Source organism: Mixophyes fleayi, unplaced genomic scaffold (assembly GCF_038048845.1).
Source record: "Mixophyes fleayi isolate aMixFle1 unplaced genomic scaffold, aMixFle1.hap1 Scaffold_169, whole genome shotgun sequence".
Taxonomy (NCBI): Eukaryota; Metazoa; Chordata; class Amphibia; order Anura; family Limnodynastidae; genus Mixophyes; species Mixophyes fleayi.
In genome coordinates, this window is record NW_027446035.1 from 40,001 (window position 1) to 45,000 (window position 5,000).

General features: G+C 48.4%; 6 non-coding genes across 6 annotated transcripts; all 6 read right to left on the reverse strand.

Annotated features, from left to right (window-relative positions):
* Positions 1-585: 585 nt before the first annotated feature.
* On the reverse strand, positions 586-704 carry LOC142117146 (5S ribosomal RNA). Its single transcript, XR_012682733.1, has one exon. It is a non-coding gene; the product is annotated as a 5S ribosomal RNA (ribosomal RNA).
* Positions 705-1,392: 688 nt separating this feature from the next.
* On the reverse strand, positions 1,393-1,511 carry LOC142117147 (5S ribosomal RNA). The gene has a single exon (XR_012682734.1). It is a non-coding gene; the product is annotated as a 5S ribosomal RNA (ribosomal RNA).
* A 688-nt stretch (positions 1,512-2,199) lies between these two features.
* Positions 2,200-2,318, reverse strand: LOC142117149 (5S ribosomal RNA). Its single transcript, XR_012682736.1, has one exon. It is a non-coding gene; the product is annotated as a 5S ribosomal RNA (ribosomal RNA).
* Positions 2,319-3,006: 688 nt separating this feature from the next.
* Positions 3,007-3,125, reverse strand: LOC142117150 (5S ribosomal RNA). The gene has a single exon (XR_012682737.1). It is a non-coding gene; the product is annotated as a 5S ribosomal RNA (ribosomal RNA).
* Positions 3,126-3,813: 688 nt separating this feature from the next.
* LOC142117151 (5S ribosomal RNA) lies at positions 3,814-3,932 on the reverse strand. The gene has a single exon (XR_012682738.1). It is a non-coding gene; the product is annotated as a 5S ribosomal RNA (ribosomal RNA).
* Positions 3,933-4,620: 688 nt separating this feature from the next.
* Positions 4,621-4,739, reverse strand: LOC142117089 (5S ribosomal RNA). The gene has a single exon (XR_012682681.1). It is a non-coding gene; the product is annotated as a 5S ribosomal RNA (ribosomal RNA).
* Between the last annotated feature and the right edge of the window lie 261 nt (positions 4,740-5,000).

Genomic DNA, 5,000 nt, shown 5'->3' on the forward strand with positions numbered 1-5,000 from the left:
AATCATCCACACACTTTGCTTCGGCTGCATGACAGCACCAGGACAAGGCAGTCTCTCGCTCTCTCTCTCCTAGCCTGCTCTTGCTTCTTTAACCTTTGCAGTCACTTTTTCTTTCATGCACCCCCAGACAGCAGCAGACTTTGTCAATCTGCCTTATAACCCTTCCTTGACATTTCTTGCATTTTTTTTAAACATTTTCCTATCTTTTTTGGGGGGTTATCCTCAAGATCCTCACTTTTTCTGCTTAGTGGCTACAAATGGTGGCTGTCTTCTTCTGACCTGCTATAAGTCTGAGATTTCCCTCCTCTTGACTTTTCAAAGACTGGCCCATGGGGTGCAGGATATGGCTGGGGAAGGTCCCTGTGATTTCCACTTGTTTGGACTCCTGGTGTGCTAAGCTGAAGGGAGCATGTTCCTGGTGGATGTGGCAGCTTTTAAGTGTAGGTAAAGTGTGAGTGTAGTTTTTGAAAGAGCTAGATGTGCAGGAATAAATGAATGAAGTGTGCAATTGTAAAAGGGAGAAGCCGAAGACAAGAGTGACCCCTGCTGGTTTGAAAGTGAAAAAGTGATTTCAGCAGCAGCAAAAGCCTACAGCACCTGGTATTCCCAGGCGGTCTCCCATCCAAGTACTAACCAGGCCTGACCCTGCTTAGCTTCCGAGATCAGACGAGATCGGGCGTGTTCAGGGTGGTGTGGCCGTAGGCAGAGACAAGGCTCTCAGTTGGTCCTTTTCTACTCGTCACAAGCAGCAGCAGCAGCAGTGGTAGGCTTGATCCTCCTCCCCAGGCCAGCTGCTCCTTACTTTCTAATCATCCACACACTTTGCTTCGGCTGCATGACAGCACCAGGACAAGGCAGTCTCTCGCTCTCTCTCTCCTAGCCTGCTCTTGCTTCTTTAACCTTTGCAGTCACTTTTTCTTTCATGCACCCCCAGACAGCAGCAGACTTTGTCAATCTGCCTTATAACCCTTCCTTGACATTTCTTGCATTTTTTTTAAACATTTTCCTATCTTTTTTGGGGGGTTATCCTCAAGATCCTCACTTTTTCTGCTTAGTGGCTACAAATGGTGGCTGTCTTCTTCTGACCTGCTATAAGTCTGAGATTTCCCTCCTCTTGACTTTTCAAAGACTGGCCCATGGGGTGCAGGATATGGCTGGGGAAGGTCCCTGTGATTTCCACTTGTTTGGACTCCTGGTGTGCTAAGCTGAAGGGAGCATGTTCCTGGTGGATGTGGCAGCTTTTAAGTGTAGGTAAAGTGTGAGTGTAGTTTTTGAAAGAGCTAGATGTGCAGGAATAAATGAATGAAGTGTGCAATTGTAAAAGGGAGAAGCCGAAGACAAGAGTGACCCCTGCTGGTTTGAAAGTGAAAAAGTGATTTCAGCAGCAGCAAAAGCCTACAGCACCTGGTATTCCCAGGCGGTCTCCCATCCAAGTACTAACCAGGCCTGACCCTGCTTAGCTTCCGAGATCAGACGAGATCGGGCGTGTTCAGGGTGGTGTGGCCGTAGGCAGAGACAAGGCTCTCAGTTGGTCCTTTTCTACTCGTCACAAGCAGCAGCAGCAGCAGTGGTAGGCTTGATCCTCCTCCCCAGGCCAGCTGCTCCTTACTTTCTAATCATCCACACACTTTGCTTCGGCTGCATGACAGCACCAGGACAAGGCAGTCTCTCGCTCTCTCTCTCCTAGCCTGCTCTTGCTTCTTTAACCTTTGCAGTCACTTTTTCTTTCATGCACCCCCAGACAGCAGCAGACTTTGTCAATCTGCCTTATAACCCTTCCTTGACATTTCTTGCATTTTTTTTAAACATTTTCCTATCTTTTTTGGGGGGTTATCCTCAAGATCCTCACTTTTTCTGCTTAGTGGCTACAAATGGTGGCTGTCTTCTTCTGACCTGCTATAAGTCTGAGATTTCCCTCCTCTTGACTTTTCAAAGACTGGCCCATGGGGTGCAGGATATGGCTGGGGAAGGTCCCTGTGATTTCCACTTGTTTGGACTCCTGGTGTGCTAAGCTGAAGGGAGCATGTTCCTGGTGGATGTGGCAGCTTTTAAGTGTAGGTAAAGTGTGAGTGTAGTTTTTGAAAGAGCTAGATGTGCAGGAATAAATGAATGAAGTGTGCAATTGTAAAAGGGAGAAGCCGAAGACAAGAGTGACCCCTGCTGGTTTGAAAGTGAAAAAGTGATTTCAGCAGCAGCAAAAGCCTACAGCACCTGGTATTCCCAGGCGGTCTCCCATCCAAGTACTAACCAGGCCTGACCCTGCTTAGCTTCCGAGATCAGACGAGATCGGGCGTGTTCAGGGTGGTGTGGCCGTAGGCAGAGACAAGGCTCTCAGTTGGTCCTTTTCTACTCGTCACAAGCAGCAGCAGCAGCAGTGGTAGGCTTGATCCTCCTCCCCAGGCCAGCTGCTCCTTACTTTCTAATCATCCACACACTTTGCTTCGGCTGCATGACAGCACCAGGACAAGGCAGTCTCTCGCTCTCTCTCTCCTAGCCTGCTCTTGCTTCTTTAACCTTTGCAGTCACTTTTTCTTTCATGCACCCCCAGACAGCAGCAGACTTTGTCAATCTGCCTTATAACCCTTCCTTGACATTTCTTGCATTTTTTTTAAACATTTTCCTATTTTTTTTGGGGGGTTATCCTCAAGATCCTCACTTTTTCTGCTTAGTGGCTACAAATGGTGGCTGTCTTCTTCTGACCTGCTATAAGTCTGAGATTTCCCTCCTCTTGACTTTTCAAAGACTGGCCCATGGGGTGCAGGATATGGCTGGGGAAGGTCCCTGTGATTTCCACTTGTTTGGACTCCTGGTGTGCTAAGCTGAAGGGAGCATGTTCCTGGTGGATGTGGCAGCTTTTAAGTGTAGGTAAAGTGTAAGTGTAGTTTTTGAAAGAGCTAGATGTGCAGGAATAAATGAATGAAGTGTGCAATTGTAAAAGGGAGAAGCCGAAGACAAGAGTGACCCCTGCTGGTTTGAAAGTGAAAAAGTGATTTCAGCAGCAGCAAAAGCCTACAGCACCTGGTATTCCCAGGCGGTCTCCCATCCAAGTACTAACCAGGCCTGACCCTGCTTAGCTTCCGAGATCAGACGAGATCGGGCGTGTTCAGGGTGGTGTGGCCGTAGGCGGAGACAAGGCTCTCAGTTGGTCCTTTTCTACTCGTCACAAGCAGCAGCAGCAGCAGTGGTAGGCTTGATCCTCCTCCCCAGGCCAGCTGCTCCTTACTTTCTAATCATCCACACACTTTGCTTCGGCTGCATGACAGCACCAGGACAAGGCAGTCTCTCGCTCTCTCTCTCCTAGCCTGCTCTTGCTTCTTTAACCTTTGCAGTCACTTTTTCTTTCATGCACCCCCAGACAGCAGCAGACTTTGTCAATCTGCCTTATAACCCTTCCTTGACATTTCTTGCATTTTTTTTAAACATTTTCCTATCTTTTTTGGGGGGTTATCCTCAAGATCCTCACTTTTTCTGCTTAGTGGCTACAAATGGTGGCTGTCTTCTTCTGACCTGCTATAAGTCTGAGATTTCCCTCCTCTTGACTTTTCAAAGACTGGCCCATGGGGTGCAGGATATGGCTGGGGAAGGTCCCTGTGATTTCCACTTGTTTGGACTCCTGGTGTGCTAAGCTGAAGGGAGCATGTTCCTGGTGGATGTGGCAGCTTTTAAGTGTAGGTAAAGTGTGAGTGTAGTTTTTGAAAGAGCTAGATGTGCAGGAATAAATGAATGAAGTGTGCAATTGTAAAAGGGAGAAGCCGAAGACAAGAGTGACCCCTGCTGGTTTGAAAGTGAAAAAGTGATTTCAGCAGCAGCAAAAGCCTACAGCACCTGGTATTCCCAGGCGGTCTCCCATCCAAGTACTAACCAGGCCTGACCCTGCTTAGCTTCCGAGATCAGACGAGATCGGGCGTGTTCAGGGTGGTGTGGCCGTAGGCAGAGACAAGGCTCTCAGTTGGTCCTTTTCTACTCGTCACAAGCAGCAGCAGCAGCAGTGGTAGGCTTGATCCTCCTCCCCAGGCCAGCTGCTCCTTACTTTCTAATCATCCACACACTTTGCTTCGGCTGCATGACAGCACCAGGACAAGGCAGTCTCTCGCTCTCTCTCTCCTAGCCTGCTCTTGCTTCTTTAACCTTTGCAGTCACTTTTTCTTTCATGCACCCCCAGACAGCAGCAGACTTTGTCAATCTGCCTTATAACCCTTCCTTGACATTTCTTGCATTTTTTTTAAACATTTTCCTATCTTTTTTGGGGGGTTATCCTCAAGATCCTCACTTTTTCTGCTTAGTGGCTACAAATGGTGGCTGTCTTCTTCTGACCTGCTATAAGTCTGAGATTTCCCTCCTCTTGACTTTTCAAAGACTGGCCCATGGGGTGCAGGATATGGCTGGGGAAGGTCCCTGTGATTTCCACTTGTTTGGACTCCTGGTGTGCTAAGCTGAAGGGAGCATGTTCCTGGTGGATGTGGCAGCTTTTAAGTGTAGGTAAAGTGTGAGTGTAGTTTTTGAAAGAGCTAGATGTGCAGGAATAAATGAATGAAGTGTGCAATTGTAAAAGGGAGAAGCCGAAGACAAGAGTGACCCCTGCTGGTTTGAAAGTGAAAAAGTGATTTCAGCAGCAGCAAAAGCCTACAGCACCTGGTATTCCCAGGCGGTCTCCCATCCAAGTACTAACCAGGCCTGACCCTGCTTAGCTTCCGAGATCAGACGAGATCGGGCGTGTTCAGGGTGGTGTGGCTGTAGGCGGAGACAAGGCTCTCAGTTGGTCCTTTTCTACTCGTCACAAGCAGCAGCAGCATCAGTGGTAGGCTTGATCCTCCTCCCCAGGCCAGCTGCTCCTTACTTTCTAATCATCCACACACTTTGCTTCGGCTGCATGACAGCACCAGGACAAGGCAGTCTCTCGCTCTCTCTCTCCTAGCCTGCTCTTGCTTCTTTAACCTTTGCAGTCACTTTTTCTTTCATGCACCCCCAGACAGCAGCAGACTTTGTCAATCTGCCTTATA